The sequence below is a fragment of the Nomascus leucogenys genome, chromosome 7b (assembly GCF_006542625.1).
Source record: "Nomascus leucogenys isolate Asia chromosome 7b, Asia_NLE_v1, whole genome shotgun sequence".
NCBI classification, from domain to species: domain Eukaryota; kingdom Metazoa; phylum Chordata; class Mammalia; order Primates; family Hylobatidae; genus Nomascus; species Nomascus leucogenys.
The window spans coordinates 10905608-10923793 of NC_044387.1; the positions used below are offsets into that span (position 1 = coordinate 10905608).

General features: G+C 52.8%; 1 protein-coding gene across 6 annotated transcripts in view; it reads right to left on the reverse strand.

Annotated features, from left to right (window-relative positions):
- CACNA1I (calcium voltage-gated channel subunit alpha1 I) overlaps nucleotides 1–18186 on the reverse strand; it is a 132766-nt gene that overhangs the window by 92821 nt on the left and 21759 nt on the right. The window lies entirely within an intron of this gene.

The window sequence follows — 18186 nt, forward strand, 5'->3', positions numbered from 1 at the left end:
AGGGCCTTAGAAAATCTGTGCCTACTTGAAAAGAGGCAACCCAGGATGAAATGGACTTGAGCCGCACATAGTATGAATGACTGAAGTCAGACACCCAGGTGAACTTCCAGACCATGCAGCCTGACTGACCTTAACAGGCAATGACTGGAGTCGGGAGTAGGTTCTCCTTCTCTAAGAGGAGAGATGCTGATAGAACTCACCACACCCCACCTATGCAACCCCTTTCCTCCCCCAGAAACTGAGTGTCAGGAAACAGGGGCTCTCATGCAGTAAAAGCAGCAAACAAGACAACGAAGCCAGGAGACCTGCATTTGAACTCCTGTCCCAGCACTGACTGGCTCTGTGGTTTTCAGCAAGCCCCTCCCTGTCTCTGAACCTGGAGGTCCTCCACCGGATGACCAGGAGCCTCCCCATCAGCCCCCTGGGTCTGCCGTGGCCCCTCCAAACCACCCTCCCTGGGCAGCAGCAGTGGGCAGTTAAAAACATCAGCCAGACCACTTCCCTCCCCAGCACAAAACCCTGCCCTTGTTCCCGGGCTCTCTCAGCACAAACTTTGAAGCCCTTGCCTGGCCTGCAGGGCCCCACTCTGACACCCCATCTCCCTCCGCCCTGCCCCCCCATCTCCCTCCGCCCTGCCCCCCCATCTCCCTCCGCCCTGCCCCCCCCATCTCCCTCCGTGCTGCCCTGGCTCACCCTGCTCTGACCTCACTGGCTCCTGCCGCTCCTCGGACACACAACGAGTGACATCAGGATACCCCGCCTCAGGGCCTTTGCATGTGCTATTCCCACTTCAAGGGCTGAGCTTCTAGCATCATGGTCACCTCCTCTGAGAAGTCTCCACCCAACCTCATCACCCCCAGCTGTCGCACGCCGCCTTCACACCCTGCCACTGTCTTGCTGACATGCTCATTGTCTCTGCCACTGCTCTAATCTACATTCCAAGGGGAACAGGGACTTTACACTCCTGGCCCTAACATCTAGTAGGTGGTCAATGAACATCTGGCAGATGAATAGATACAGCTGTCCCTCATTATCTGCCGTGTCAGTTACCCATGGTCCACTGTGGCCCAAAATTAGGTATGAGTGCGGTACAATAAGAGATTTTGAGAGAGAGAAAGAGGGAGACCACATTCATATAACTTTGATTATCGTACGTGATTCTAATTGTTCTTTTTTTTCTTTTTTCTTTTTTCTTTTTTTTTGAGACGGAGTTTCACTTTTATTGCCCAGGCTGGAGTGCAATGGTGAGATCCTGGCTCACTGCAACCTCTGCCTCCTGGGTTCAAGTGATTCTCCTGCCTCAGCCTCCCAGGTAGCTGGGATTACAGGCGCCTGCCACCACGCCTGGCTAATTTTTTGTATTTTTAGTAGAGACGGGGTTTCACCATGTTGACCAGGCTGGTCTTAAACTCCTGACCTCAGGTGATCCACCCACCTCTGCCTCCCAAAGTGCTGGGATTACAGGCATGAGCCACTGTGCCAGGCCTAATTGTTTTATTTATTTTATTTTATTTATTTATTTTGAGATGGAGTCTTGCTCTGTCGCCAGGCTAGAGTGCAGTGGCATGATCTTGGCTCACTGCAACCTCTGCCTCCCGGGTTCAAGCGATTCCCCTGCCTCAACCTCCTGAGCAGCTGGTACTACAGGCGCGTGCCACTGCGCCCGGCTAATTTTTTTGTATTTTAGTAGAGATAGGGTTTCACCATGTTGGCCAGGATGGTCTTGATCTCCTGACTTTGTGATCCGCCCACCTCGGCCTCCCAAAGTGCTGGGATTATAGGCGTGAGCCACCGCGCCCGGCCTGATCTGTTTTATTATTGGTTGCTGCTCATCTCTTACAATGCCTGATTTATCAATTAAATTGTATCCAGGTATGCAGGTATAGGGAAAAACATAGTAAATATAGGGCTCAGTGCTATTTGTGGCTTCGGGCATCCACTGGGGGTCTTGGACTGTGTCCCCTGTGGGTAAGAGGGGGTGCTACTGTAAATCTCTACGGGCCCTGCCCACTCCAACATCCGGGGACTCGGGAGTGTCTCCAAACAAACCCCTCACCCCTCCATTTCAAAGCCCTTGCCCTTAGCTGGGACGTAGCCACACCAGCCAAACCCTCAGTGGGACCCCACCCAGAGAGGAGTGGGAGAGATGACCCTGTTTCCATGGCAACAGCCTCCCTCCCATCCCCAGCCCTGCCCACTTTGGGATGCTGCCTTCTCCTGGCCTCTCCTCAGCTCCTCCCGGCCCCAGCCTTGCTCCTTCCTGTCCCCTCACCCCACTGCCACTCTCCCGCCATAGCCTGTAATTAATTTCAGTCGCTGCCAGGGCCCCCTTTGAGCCTGAGCCTGGCTCCAGCAGCAGCTTCATCATTAATTAACTTTTTTGAAGTTCAAACGTTCTAATTACCAGAGAACATCCCCCATCCCCCTCGCCTTTCCCCTCTTCCTGTCGTGCGCTCTCTCCTTCCAGCCCCATCCTCTGCTCCCTCTGCCCTTCCTGCCAGTTTCAGGCTCAAAGTGCACTTAGCGGTGTCTCCCAGGAGCCTGGTGCCCCTGCTGCCTCCTCAACAAGGCCCTGAGCAGTGGAGGTCAGCAGGCCCATTTTACAGATAAGGAAGGCTGAGACACGAGGAAATCAGGGGCCTCTCCTGGGCTTCGCAGCTAGGAAGTACTGGCACAGAGACTCACACCAGGCCTGCTAGACTCCAAGGCCAGCACTCTCCTCTGTGAAGTACGGCCTGTCTCTGCCCATGGCTCTCCTCCCTCCCCTGAGGCTTCTCAGCCCATCTTCAGTATGTCTCCCCAGGACCCTGACCCAGCATCCTTTGTATCCCCCAGCTCTGGTCTCTGCCCCTCCAATCTGCCCCACACGATAACCAGGCACTTGCTGTGTGCCCAACACAACTTGAACATTTTCCAAAAGTTATCTCATTTAATCCTCACAGCTCTATTATAAGCCCCATTTACAAATAAGGAAACCAAGACACAAAAGGGAAACAGATTGGCCCAAGGTCACCAGCTGGAAAAGAGCAGAGCTGAGATGCAGAACCTCAGGCTGGAGGCTTTTCCTGCCTCCAAGCTGTTTTGCCACTGCCAGGCTAATCTGCCTGAAACACACTCTCCAGATGCCTCTCTCCTGCTCAAGAACCTCCCATGGCTCCCCATCACCCTCCCGAGCCTGGTATACAAGGCCTAGACTCTCGCCTCAGTAAATCCTTGCAGTCTTACCGCTCACTGGCCTCAGCACGCACTGAACTCCTCGCTTTCTCCAAACACACCCTCTGCCAGCGCTTTCCCTTTCCTCCACCTCTCCAGCAGGCAGACTCTTTCAGAGCCCAGTTCGCAGGTCACCTCTTCTTGAAGCTTCCCCGGATGTGCCTCTTGCCCCTCACAAGGTGGTGGCTCAGCCTCTTCTCCAGAAGCACTCCCACTTGCCCTGGCTTGCACATACCACGGTAATGAATTTGGCAGTAACTCTGACGACTGTGTGCCAGACACCCTAGGGACATGACCTCAGCTCTCACAGTCCCCTGGGGACGGATGAGGAACAAGCCTGGAGAGCTGACACCACTCACACAAGGTCACCCAGTCTCCGAGCAGCCCAGATTGTCTGATTCACGGCAGTGCCAGTGGCCGCTGCACAGCACTGCCTCTGTGGCTCATCTAACTCGCCCACTGCACTGGGTCCCCCCGGGAGGCAGATGGAGTGGCTTTCATCCCTGGGCTGCTCAGCTTCAGAAATTCAGCGATGGATGGTCTCAGCCCTTGCCCAGAGGTGCCCGGGGAAATCCCAGATGGCACAGCTTGGGCCCCTTCCAAGAACCCAGGAGGCTTAGAAGTCAGGCCAGAACTGGCATCACTGCCCGCGGTTCCTGACACACTCCCCACTGGCTCAGGGATCAAAAGCACCAGCACTCCTTGAAGTTAAACCAGACAGTGCAGCGTGGGGTAGGAGGGTGGCGGGGGGAGTCGAGGTCTCTGGCTTGAGCCGCTCTGCAGCCTGGCCCAACGCCTCTTGCTTCCACCATGAGTCACAAGCATTGAGGAACTCTCTGAGAACACAGGCAAGAGAAGCCGCGAGGTTCGGGGACAACCTGAGGGAAGCTGGAGCCCCAAGGGGCAGCACAGGATTTCCGGGTGACAGAGGGGGCAGGGCTGGAGTGCTAGCGCCACGAGGGCAGGGCATCTTCAATGGCTCCTAACTGCCTCTCACAGCGAGGCTTGAAGCCCTGTGATGGGCATCTGAGGCCCAGCCGCCTCACCTACTTCACCCCTCAGGCCCTCACTGCAGTCGGGGTGACCTTTGCCACAGAGCAGCCCTGCCAGCGTCGTTAGAGAGCAACGGCTCCAATCCCTCATTGCACTGATGGAAAACAGGGGCAGAAACCTGTCCCAGCTCCACAGCAAGCCCAGAGCAGAAGTGACACTCAGACAACAGACTCCCCACCCACCGGGGTCCCCAAGACACAGTCGATTTTTCAAACTCACACAGAAACCCTCCGCATTTCCCCACACACTCGGCACAGCCACAGCGCCATCACTTTAAGCTCATTAGATCCCTGACGGGCAGCCCTGAGCGCCTTTGAGGAACACAGATGGAGAAACAGATCAATGGTGATGCAATCAATCGAGTTTCCTTGGCAGGCAAAGCCATCCCAAGCACGCAGGCCTGGGGGAGAAAAACACTCGGGGTCCTTGGGTGCTGCTGCAGAGCCCCCCAGCGCCTCAGCACAGTCTGGGCCCTCAGCCCCACTTCCTACCCATGTCCCCCCACCACACCTCTCAAAGTCTTCAGAACTGGGGTCTCAGAGCTGAGCGGGGGAATGAATGTGCTTATATTGTGTGCCTGTTGTGTGCCAGGCACCAGCCTGCCGGTGGTAATAATGGGGACAATCGCGAACACTTCTTCAGTGCCCCTGAGTGTCTGTTTGCCAAGGAGCCTCCAAATCAAACAGATGCATGGCCAAGCGCAGTGGCTTATGCCTGTGATCCCAGCACTTTAGGGGGCCAAGGTGGGCAAATCACCTGAGGTCAGGAGTTCAAGACCAACCGGGCCAACACAGTGAAACCCTGTCTCTACTAAAAATACAAAAAATTAGCTGGGCATGGTGGCAGGCACCTGTAATCCCAGCTACTTGGGAGGTTGAGGCAGAAGAATCGCTTGAACCCAGGAGGTGGAGGTTGCAGTGAGCTGAGATTGCACCACTGCACTCCAGCCTGGGTGAAAGAGTGAAACACCATCTTAAAAAACAAAAACAAACTGGCATGCGTTATCTCATTTAAACCATGCAGCCAGCACAGGAGGAGGCAAGCGCCCCAGTAGCTGTGGGCTCCTGGGACCAGGGCTTGCCACGTGGTGTGCACCAGAGAGGCCGCTTTGATTGTCATCCTCTCTTATAACAGGACCAAGGGGTCTCTCATTGTGGGCTTTAAAAAAAAAAAAAAAAAGGAAAAGCCACCACCCCAGGAGAGGACTAAGAATCTCACGCTGGTATTACCCACTGGTTACTTCATATTACCTCGAGTAGAAAGTAAGAGATGTGCCCAGGCATAGGGGCTCACGCCTGTAATCCCAGCAATTTGAGAGGCCGAGGCAGGCAGATCACCTAAGTTCAGAAGTTCAAGACCAACCTGGCCAACATGGCAAAATCCCATCTCTACTAACAATAACAATACAAAAATTAGCTGGGTGTGGTGGCACGCACCTGTAATCCCAGCTACTCAGGAGGCTGAGGCAGGAGAATCACTTGAACCCAGGAGACAGAGGTTGCAGTGAGCTGAGATTGCACTCCCGCACTCCAGCCTGGGTGACAGAGCGAGACTCCATCTCAAAAACAAAAAAAAGAAAAGAAGAGATGCTAGTACAGCCCCGTTGATTGACATCTGTCCTGCGGCATACTGAATCTTCGCCCACAGCCTTTTGTAAAGAATCCAGGCCAGGCCAGGTGCCGTGGCTCATATCTGTAATCCCAGCACTTTGGGAAGCCGGGACGGGCAGATCACTTGAGGTCAGGAGTTCAAGACTAGCCTGGCCAACATGGTGAAACCCCGTCTGTACTAAAAATACAAAAATTAACTGGGCGTGGTGGCGGGCATCTGTAATCCCAGTTACTCAGGAGGCTGAGGCAGGAGGATTGCTTGAACCCGGGAGGTGAGGAGGTTGCAGTGAGCTAAGATAGTGCCATTGCACTCCAGCCTGGGCAACAAGAGTGAAACTCCGTCTCAGGAAAAAAAAAAAAAAAAGAATCCAGGCCAGATGCAGTGGCTCACATCTGTAATCCCAGCACTTTGGGAGGGCAAGGCAGGAGGATCACTTGAGCCCAGGAGTTTGAGACCAGCCTGGGCAACATAGTGAGACCTCATATCTCCAAAAAAAAAAAATTTTTAATTAGCCGGCCGTGGTGGTACGTGCCTGTAGTCTCAGTTACTCAGAAGGTTGAGATGGGAGGATCACTTAAGCCCAGGAGGTGAAGGTCACTGTGAGCCAAGATCAAGCCACTTCACTCCAGCCTGAGCGACAGAGCGAGATCCTATCTCAAAAAATAAAAATCAAAAAGAATCTGTCAACCAGGCCTAGCAATGAGCAGGGTCACCCTGCTCATTGATTTGACAAAAAATCATCACATCAGCAGAGTTCTCCCAAACTGGCTGATACTACCATTATCCCCACTTTACAGGAAAGGAAACTAAGGCCACAGGAGCTGGTTCCAGGGTCACTCACGTGGTATGTGGCAGGGGCAGGATCTGCCCTGCCTCTCACTGGCTGCAAATCCCATGTTCTCATCCACACATCCTGCCATCACCCCGCTCAGTGTCTGCGATGTGAGGGGCCCCCAGTTGAGATAGAATATTTGCTCTTTCCTCCCCATCCACATTGTCTCCCTCTGAGGCTCCCAGCCAGGCAAAGGGAAGTGGAGGCTGGGTCAGTGGTGAGCCCAGCCGGCAGCCTGTCTGGCTGTGTCCCTGCTGGGGACCCAGGCCTGTGCTGTATCCAGTGGGGTCAGGAAGAGGGATGTTCCAGCCCCTGCTGTGGTACAGAAGGAAGGCTCTACCTGCAGGAAGAAGGGGAGGGGAAGCCAGCAAGGGCATGTTTGCCTCAAAGGTCCCCCAGCCAGGAAGAGGCTGAGCTGGATCAAAATCCGGCTAAGCCAGATCATAACCACACCACACCCCAGCCACCAAGGCCTGAGAAGGTCAGGATGTGGACTAAAGGGACAGGGTCACCAGGGAAGCCACTATGCTGGGGCTCCCTCAAACCTGCCAGTTCCCAGCTAGAAGAGCAACTGTGTGAAGGGGCAGTGCCCGGTGCCCAGGCAGGCCCTGCAGGGCAGCCTCCTCTCCAGGAGCCGAGCCAGAGGCCTGCACGGTTACCATGGCGACCACCACCCTCCTTCTGCAGGCCCAGGCGACAGTCAATTTCTGTGATTCGGGGGGCTCTGGGAGGCTGGTGGGGGCGGGAACACTGGGTTTGGCGGGGGTGGCCAAGTTTGTTTTTATTTTTGTCAAATCTAAAATCTGATCCATTTCCCAGGGTGCATTTCAGTTGTCTAAATAAATCAGGTGGAGAAAAGGGGCTGGGGGCTCCATCCTCCTGGATCAGGGAGGTAGGGAAGGTGGACCAGCACCTACACGAAGTGTCCCTCCCCTGCTGGTCCCCAGTGAACCCAAAGGAGGGGGAGCTCAGGCCTCAGGCCCTCCAGGCCTGAGGTTCCAGATCCCAGTTCTTGGGCCAGCTCCATGTTCCTCTGAGACCAGGCCTACAAACTTCCAAGGACCACCTGCTGTATACATGGCCTGTGCCTCAGGGTGCTGAGATGAACTAGGCTCAGCTCCTTCCCCGAAGGTGCCCGTGCGCATCCCTGTTCCGGGACCACCGGTGATACGTGACGGTGTAGCGTGTGTTCGAGCAACAGTGGCCGCCATTTTGAACATCAGCTGTTTCAGAGCCTGGGGTTTTGGGAGGACACTCATTCACACATTCATTCGTTCATTCGTTTATTCATTCATTGAATAAACGAATGAACTTCATCATTCATCGAAAGATCTTTGACGGATCTTTACAGGCAACCATCACTCTGGAAGGCCGCTCAGCAGCTTCTACTAAAACCAAACATAGGCCCACGCTAGGACCCAGCAGGGCCACTCCTGGGTGCATACCCAGGAGAAATGCTCACACACCCTGCGAAAAGCCACGTCCCAGAACAGGTACATCTGTGTTATTGGTAACAGCCCCAACCTGGGACAACCTAGGTGTTCATCAACAGAAGAATGGGGTAGGGTGGTGGTTTTCAACCGGGGATGATTTTGTCCCCCAAGGGACATTTGGCCGTGTCTGGAGACATTTTTGTTTGTCACACTTGAGGGGATAGGACATTGGCATCTAGTGGGTAGAGACCAGAGATACAGCTGAACACCCTACAATGTACAGGACAGCCCCACAACAAAGAATCATCCAGCTCAAAATGTCACCAGTGCCATGCGTGAGAAGCCCGCATGGAGTACTACTCAGCCATGAAAAGGACAGGCCACTGAAACACACAACAGCATGGAGGGATCCCTGCTGGGAAACAGAAGCCAGACGCAGCAGAGCAAACAATGCACGACTCCAATTACATGAAGTTAAGAGCCAGGAGAAGCCAATCTACAGTGAAGGAGGTCAGAAGAGCAGTAACGTTAGGGAGTACCCAAGGCGGGTGGGGGACAGGGAAGCTTCGGGGACTGGAGATGTTCTTCTTGACCTGAGTGGTGGCCCCAGGAGAGGACTTATATGAAAATGCCTTGAAGTGCACACTAGGATTTGTGAGCTCAACTTGTACATTTAACCTCAATAAAAAATGGAACAGCCGAGTGCCCTGGCATGCACCTGTGGTTCCAGTTACTTGGAAGGCTGAGGCAGGAGGATCACTTAAGCCCAGGAGTTCAAGGCTGCAGTGAGTTATGATGGTGCCACTGCACTCCAGCCTGGGTGACAGAGCAAGACTTTGTCTCCAAAAAAAAAAAAAAAAAAAAAAATGAAGAGCAACTGCTTTAAGGAAAAACAAAACCGCAACTATTAAAAAACCACAATCAGCCAGCACAGTGGCTTACCTGTAATCTCAGCACTTTGCAAGGCCGAGGCAGGCAGATCACATGAGGCCAGGAGTTCAAGACCAGCCTGGCCAATATGGTGAAACCCTGTCTCTACTAAAAATAGAAAAATTAGCCAGGTGTGGTGGCGCATGCCCGTGGTCCCAGCTACTCCAGAAGCTGAGGTAGGAGAACTGCTTGAACCCAGGAGGCGGAGGTTGCAGTGAGCTGAGATCATGCCATTGCACTCCAGCCTGGGTGGCAGAGTGAGACTCTGTCTCAAAAAATAATAATAATCATAAATAAAATAAACCACAGGCACCTGCTAGGGCACCTGCTATTGCCAAACTCCACAGGAACCTTTACAACAACCTGCAGGGATGGGCATCATCTCTGTTCCTTAGCCTTGCCCAAGGACACAGTTAGTGAGGGACATAGCCAGGATTTGAACCTCATACCCTCCTGTCTTCTAATGCTCCTTTAAGCCTTGTTCCACCTGTGGCCACAGCTGCCTTGGGAGACAGGCATGGCAGACATTATTACACCCCACTTTATGGCTATGAAAATGAAGGCCCAGAGAGGACAGCTCTTGCCCAAGATGACACAGTGATTGAGCTGAGACAGAAAGCTGATCCATAAAATAAAGAGACCTGCCAGGCAGGTGATCCCAGGCCTCCCTCCACTTACATGCCTCCAGTGCCAAGGAACTCCCTGCATGACAAATGGCATGATTGGTTCTGCTTATAAGCTATGCTGTCTCAGTGCATTGAGATCCTTTGCAGGAAGGGACAAGGGAGTGAGCCCTTCCTTGTTGCTACTCCAGCCCCACTTCTCGGAATCCCCATTGTATAAGAACTCATTGGATTTGGCCAAAGTCTCTGATTCCCAAATATCCAGCAAGCTTCAGTACCCAGTGCAGATAGTGGAGTAGGGGAGGCAATGGCAGGAAACAGAGGCTGCCAGCTGGGACAAGAAGCCAGGGTGGAAGGTCCACAGGAAGGATGCTCCAGCCGAAGAGACTTGCCAGACACAGCTGCTTCCATCACTGCTGAAGAGAAGGGTCAGGCAGGCCCCTGGGGGCCAGGGTCCCACATTCTGTGGGCTGATCCAGCCTCAGGAGCCCAACCACACAGAAAGTATGCAGGCAAGAAGCCTTCCTTGACTCTTGGGCAGGGGCTGCAGATGCCTCCTCTGGGACCTCGCCGTGCCTCGGATGCCCCCCTTCCCCCAAGCAGCCATTGAACTGAGAGGGTGAGGGCTACACCAGTGTGGATTACATTCTCCTCCAGCCTCCCTGGGGACCTGTCCTCCACTGCACGTCTCCCCTGCCTGCCCCTGAACACACGTACGTGTTCATGTGTGCATTCCCAAGGAGAGCTGCTGCCCCTCATGCACCTGCACCCCTTATACACGTGTGCACACAGATGCAGCAGGCATTTGCACTCGCACATGCCAGCAGCACTGGGCATAACTGACCCCTCTTCTAGAACAGGAGTTCTTAACCTTTCCTGTGCCACAAGCCCCTTTTCAGAATAAAGTTTTTATTTATTTATTTATTTATTTATTTATTTATTTATTTATTTATTTTAGAGACGGAGTCTAATTCTGTCACCCAGGCTGGACTGCAGTAGCGTGATAGCTCACTGCAACTTCCACCTCCCAGATTCAAGCGATTCTCCTGCCTCAGCTTCCTAAGTGGCTGGGACTACAGGCATGTGCCACTATGTCCAGCTAATTTTTGTATTTTTAGTAGAGACGGGGTTTCATTACATGTTGGCCAGGCTGGTCTGGAACTCCTGACCTCAAGTGATTCACCCACCTTGGCTCCCGAAGTGCTGGAATTACAAGCATAAGCCACAGCACCCAGCCAGAATAGTTTTTAAATGCTTTTTTTTTTTGGGGGGGGGATGGAGTCTCGCTTTGTCACCAGACTGGAGTACAATGGCACGATCTCGGCTCACTGCAACTTCCGACTCCCTGGTTCAAGCGATTCTCCTGCCTCAGCCTCCCAAGTAGCTGGGATTACAGGCACATGCCACCATGCCTGGCTAATTTTTGTATTTTTAGTAGAGACGGGGTTTCACCATGTTGGCCAGGAGAGTCTCAATCTCCTGACCTCGTGATCCACCCACCTCGGCCTCCCAAAGTGCTGGGATTACAGGCGTGAGCCACCACGCCAGGCCAAATGCATTTTTTTAAATGTTGAAGTGTAGGATTAGCAAACAGGTGCAGTGGTGCACTATAGCCCCAGCTATAGTGGGGAGGCTGAGGCTGGTGGATCACTTGAGCCCAGAAGTTCAAAGCCAGCCTGGGCAATATAGTGGGACATCACTGAAAAAAAAAAAAACTTCAAAAGTTTTTTCTTTTTAAAGTTTACAGCCAGGCACAGTAGCTCACGCCTATAATCCCACCCAGCACTTTGGGAGGCCGAGACGGGCAGATCACTTGAGGCTAGGAGTTCGAGACCAGCCTGGTCAGACCAACGTGGTGAAACTCCGTCTCTACTAAATACAAAATTTAGCTGGGCATGGTGGCTCAGACCTGTAAACCTGTAATCCCAGTTACTCGGAAGGCTGAGGCAGGAGAATTGCTTAAAATCAGGAGGCAGAGGCTGCAGTGAGCCAAGATCACGCCACTGCACTCCAGCCTGGGTGACAAGGGGAGACTCAGTCTCAAAAAAAAAAAAAAAAAAAAAAAAGGCCGGGCCCACTGGCTCACACTTGTAATCCCAGCACTTTGGGAGACCGAGCTGGGTGGATCAACTGAGGTCAGGAGTTCAAGACCAGCCTGACCAACATGGTGAAACCCTGTCTCTACTAAAATGCAAAAAAAATTATCCGGGCGCGGTGGCACATGCCTGTAATCCCAGCTACTTGGGAGGCTGAGGCAGGAGAATCGCTTGAACCCAGGAGGCAGAGGTTGCAATGAGCCGAGATTGCACCACTGCGCTCCAGACTCAGCAACAAAAGCGAAACTCTATCTCAAAAAAAAAAAAAAAAAAAAAAAAAAAAAAAAAAAAGGGTAGAACTAGGAAGGAAGGCAGTTGTGTTAAAGTAGTTATCAAAATATTTTTAAAACAAATTTTTGATAGAGAAACATATATTCTTTGTTATCACCACAGTGAGTAGCAAGCTCCAGTGCTGGGCTGGATGCTAAATGAGTCTGCCTCAAAGTGATGGCTGTAATGATATTCTGAGAGCTCTACAAGGACCATTGGTGATTTCTACAGGTGACAGCCACAGGAGTTGCTAATAATACCAGTGTGGTTTGTTTCTTCCATCCATAACAGAAAGAAATCCTAAATTTCAGTCAGGGGTCAGTGAAAACAAATACACAACTTGTGCCCATGCAAGGTCATGAACCCCAGGTTCAGACCCCTGCTCTAGAAACTCTCTTCCCCTTGGGCCCCAGAAGATGCCACAAGCCCCTAGAATGGTCTTCCTCCCACTTTGTGGTTCTGTCACTTAAATGCTGGGCTCCTCCAGGCCCCCAGCCCTCTGGTCTCCCATCTCCTCTCCTTGACTCCATACCCACTTCCACAGCCTAAATGACTATGGCTAAGCAGGTCCCAAGTCTGTCTCAGCCCCAGGCACCCTGACTGCTGAGCACCAGGCCTTCCAGATACAGTGCTGGGAAGTCTCTGGGAACCTCAGATTCATCACATCTAGATAAGATGTATCATATTCTCCCCAGACCACTAAATTCTCCCCCAGTATGTCCCACCTCCATGAAGGAGGCACCCCCATCACCAGTCCTGGAAGTTTTCCAGACTAGAACTCTCTGGAACCTCCCTTCCCCTTGCCCCACATCTATCTTGGAGATCTGTCCATTTCACCACCTAAACCCTTCCTCTCTGTCCACTCCTCAATGCGCCATTGCCCCAGGCAGGCTGCATTCTCTCCTTCCTGAACAGCCTTCTCCTATAGCCTTGTATCCTCTGATACATCCCCCACCTCCATGGCAGCCAGAGAGCCCTTTCAAAACCAAAAGCCTTTTGTGGCTCCCCACTGCCTTCTTTCCAAAGTCCTTGGCTTGGCATACAAGGCCCTCTGTGACAGCACTCTTGGTCTCCCTCCAGCCTCATCTCAGGCCATACAACCTCCACCTCCAACCTTGCCTGCCAGGATGCACCTCATCAAAAGCTGTGCTGCACACCTACTATGTGCAGGGCCAGTGGCCAAGGTCTAGGGAAGAAACAGGCACTCCTGGAACATGGAACCCATCTTCAAGGAGCTCATAGTCCAGCAGAAGGTGAGGAGAATAAGCCAGATACAAAAGGCCTTGTGAGTGGTACAAAGGATGAGTGATCGTGCCCAATGTGGGTTTTTTCTGGGCATTCGGCAGATAGTAGAATGGATGAGAAATGTGGGAGGATAATCAACAAGCATCTGCCAAACAAATGAATGGATAGATGAGTGGATGGATTGATGGATGTGTAAATAGGTTTTTGGGTAGCAGGGTCAATGTTGATTAAATAAGTAATTGTTAGGAAGATGTGTGGATAAATGCATGAATGTAAAGGTTGAGTGGAGGGATGGGTGGACAAGCAGATGAATGCATGAAGAGATGGAAAGATAGGTAAATGGATGAATGGCTGGATGGATGGGTGGGTGGGTGGATGGATGGATGGATGGATGGCTAAATGGGTGGATGGATGGATGGATGGATAGATGGTTGGATAGATGAATGTATGGTTGGTTCAATGGACGAGTGGTTGGAGGGTTGGATGGGTGAATGGATGGACAGTTGGACTGATGAATGAATGGATGGATAGATGGATGGATGGATGGATGGATGGATGGATGGATGGATGGATAGTTGGATGGATGGATGGATGGATGGATGGATGGATGGATGGATGGACAGTTGGATGGATGAATGGATGGATGGATGGATGGATAGATGGATGGATGATGGATGATGGATGGATGGATGGATGGATAGTTGGGTGCTTGGATGGAAAGACAGATGGATGGATGGATGGATTGTTAGATGGATGGGTGGATAGTTGGATGCTTGGATGGGTGGATGGTTAGATGGATGAATGGATGGTTAGATAGATTAATGGATGGATGGATGGATAGATGGATGGTGGATGGATGGATGGATGGATGGATGGATGGATGGATGGATGGATGGATGGAATGATGAAGCAAAGAAGGGTGGGTGGGGAGTAAAGATAGGTGAGTGAGTGTATGGAGGAAAGATGGGTGGGTAGAGGTATGGGGGAAAGATGGGTGGGGGGTGTATGGGGGAAGATGGGTGGGTGGGAATATGGGAAGGTGGTTGGGAATGTGACATTTCAGTAAATGGTAAGTAGCTCCAGGGTTCTAATCCAAGTCTATGTGACTGTACCATCTCCTCCTCCTCCTTCAGGGATCCCCACTCTCAGTCTTGGTGCCCTCCTTCCAAGGCCCTCGACTCCATACTGTGTCACACTTTCAGAGCTTCAAGAGATCTCAGAGACTGCCAGGGCTGGGTTTTTCAGACTGAGTGCTGCTGAATAATTCTTTGTCACTGGGGCTGGATAATTCTTTGCTGTGGGACTCTATCCTCTATCCTGTGCACTGTAGTGTACTTGGCCTTTACCCACTAGAAACCAGTAGCACATCCTCCCCACGTTGGAACAACCAAAACCGTCTCCAGACATTATGAAGTGTCCCCTGGCAGGCAAAGTCACCCCGATTGAAAACCACTGATCTAGCCCACCCCAGCCCAATTTTATGGATGAGGAAACTGAGACCCAGAGAGGAGGGGTTACTTGCCTGAGGTCATCAAGCTTGCAGTAGGTGAAGCCCAGACTGTACCTTGGGGAGAGTCAATCCACAATCACCCTTTCACTGTGACACGGGTGTGGGGCTGGGAGCCTCCCCCACTGCTCCACTGGGAAAAGCCAGGTATAGTCCTCAGCACCCCCTGCTCTGTCCACCTCCACCTTGGCCCTCTTCCCACAGCTCTGCACCACAAGCCTTCACATTCGCACAGCACATCTCAGCCAACCAAGCCTTCTCCTTCTGCTTGGAAGTGCACTCAGAGAGGCCAGATAGCTTGCTCAGCATCACACAGGATAGGCACCCGTGTCAGGATTTGAACTTGGGGAAGAAGAGGGAGACTGGAGAGCAAAGCACAGCTCCACTCGGCAGATGAGGATGGAAATGGGAAAGGTGGTCCTACAGGAGAGCTGGAAAGAGATTAGCAGAAGACATCATGGCTGATTAAAAAGACATACTGATTTCTCTCCAAGGAAAATAAATGAGGCCATTTGTCTCCCAATGGGATCATGAGGCAGTTTGAGGGAGGCAGCAGGGCAGAAGCCCAGGCAGGACGGACCAGTAAAAATCCAATCATGTCTTAAATTCCCTGGCAGGGGCTGGCCCTTCATCAACCGGCCAGCTTGCTTTCTAGTTCTCCTTCAGTTACGAGATTTCCCATCCCATCAGGTCTCCCACCCAAGCCCCTGCCAGGCTGGGTGGCCCAGGACAGGCGCTTCGCCTCTCTGTCAAATGGGTGACTCAGGGCCAGCTCAGCTGCTGGGAGCAGGAACAGCACCCAGCATACAGAAGGCCCCTTATCCACACCAGTGCCTCCCCTCGCAGTCTTCCCCTCTGCCCTCCAGAATCTGGACCCCAAATGTCCTTCCATCCTCACGCACATCCTCTCCCAGCCCACACACCAGGCTATTAGCAATGCTGGTGACCCTAAACTCAGCTCTGAGCCCTTGATCAGGCTGCTTCCTCAGCCAGGAGGCCATGCCCCCTCCCACTTCTCTGCCTCACCACTTCTCCCCTCCCACTCTCTCCTGCCCTAGCTCTGAGGCTTCCTTCTTCATGGGAGGAGGCTCCTGTGGCATCCCCACTCAGAACAAGCTGGCTGCCCTGTTCTCCTGTCACTCATGCCCCTCAGAGGGTCCCTCTACCCAGCCTAGACTCCACTTTCCTTCACAAGAGTGTGATTCGGGTGTGGCTCTGCCACCTCCATCAGACTGGGGACTCCTTAGGGTCACCACTGGGTGCCCAGGCCTGGTGTACTGCGGTCCCACATGACATGGCTGAACAGGCCTGGGGGCGCCTCCACTCAAGCCCAGACCAGTGTCCAACACACAGCTGGGCTCCAACACTTGTCAAATGAATGGGTGATCAATCCATCCATCAGTATCCATTGTAGGGGCCTCTCACCTGGTTTCTAGGGCCTCAGTCTTTCCCTCAAGCATCCTCCAGTCTGCTTTGGGAGTCACCATTCTAATAAGCGAATTTGCCCAAGTCCTACCCCTGCTAGACACCCACCCGTGGCACACAAGACCAAGTGTAAGCTCTAACCTGGCATTTGACACCCTGCCATCCAGCCCCTGCCCCACATGGTTTCAGCCTCACTAAACCCCTCCCTGTGCCCTACCGTGTTCCCTCTGCCTGGAAAACCCTCCCTGAACTGTTGTGGAAAATTTCTATTTATACCGCAAGACCCAGGCTGAATAGCCCCTCCCCCAGGCAGGCTTCACCAATGCCCCCAGGCTGGATCAGGGACAGCCTTGCAGTTCTCTTTACACAAAAACCTCCATGCCAGGGTACCTGAGGTTGCCCTGGGGGTCAGGCTCCTCCAATGCCTGCCGGGCCCGCCCTGCTGGTCAGTGAAAGTGCGGCCTCCTCTCTGGCCTCGCTGAGCATCCCTGGGAATGGTGCCTGATGCTGACTTTTATTTCTGAGAAAAACAACTTTCTCCACAGCAGATGGAGGGAAACGGACAATTTCCCAGACATGTGTTGCTGCTTCCAGTAATGCTGGCCTCCCGTCTGGACAGCCCATTAGGCCAGGGCTGAAGGCGGAAGGGACACCTCCCCCTCTATAGAGCCCCTTCCCCAGAGATATGGCTTTGATGTGTGTCTCCTCCAAATCTCCTGTGAAACATGATCCCCAGTGCTGGAGGTGGGGCCTGGAGGGAGGTGTTTGGGTCATGGGGTGGATCCCTCCTGAGGGGCTCAGTGTCCTCCCCTGGGTAACAAGTGAGTTCTCTATTAGTTCATGTAAGAGCTGGTTGTTTAAAAGAGCTTCAAAGAGGCTGGGCATGGTGGCTCAGGCCTGTAATCCCAGCACTTTGGGAGGCCAAGGCTGGTGGATCACTTGAGGTCAGAAGTTCCAGACCAGCTTGCCCAACATGGCAAAACCCCATCTCTATTAAAAATACAAAAAAATTAGCCGGGCATGGTGGTGGGCACCTGTAATCCCAGCTACTTGGGAGGCTGAGGCAGGAGAATCGCTTGAACCTGGAAGGCAGAGGTTGTAGTGAGCAGAGATCGTGCCATGGCACTCTAACCTGGGTGACAAGAGCAAAACTCTGTCTCAAAAAATAAAAAGAGCTTGAAAGAGCCTGGCACCACTCCCTCTCTCTCCATGCGACACACCTTCTCCCCCTTGCCCTTCCACCATGAGTAAAAGCTTCCTGAGGTCCTGACCAGAAACAAATGCTGGCACCACCCTTCTTGTACAGCCTGCAGAACCACGAGCCAAATAAACCTCTCTTCTTTATAAACTACCCACCCTTGGGTATTCTTACACAGCAATGCAAACAGACAGATACACCCAGCCATAAGCGGGCTAGGGTAGGGATGGCTCTTGCCTGACAGTCTGGGTCCTGCGCTTGCCTTCTCTGACTTTGCTGATGACTCAGTGTGTGGCCCTAGGCATGGCATGCTCCCTTCCTGGGCCTCAGTCTCCCCAGCTGTGAGTGGAGAGTTGGCACTTGCTGCCCTGTACCCTCTTAGGAGGTGCTCAGAGAGTCTGATGGGTCATGGTAGGTGGGGAAGAGCCCTGTGCACTGGAGAGTGCCTGAAGCTTGGGAGCACCAGGCCTGTGCTGGGCATTGGAGACATAGTAAAGTCAGAGGCGTAAGCCCTGTCTTCCAGGGTGTCATAGCCCAGTGCAGGGGACAAAGCTAGCAGCAAACAACTACTGGGAGGACAGAAGGGCAGGACCCACGTAGGGCTGAGGAGGCTAGTGAGGAAAAGGGAAGACTTCCTGCCGATGGTGCCTGGAAGTTGGGCTTGTGGGGCTGGTGGGGTTGAGAACCACGGCTACGGGGAAGGGCATCACAGGTGGTGCCCAGCAGGAGCAAAGGCAGAGGAAGGGAAAG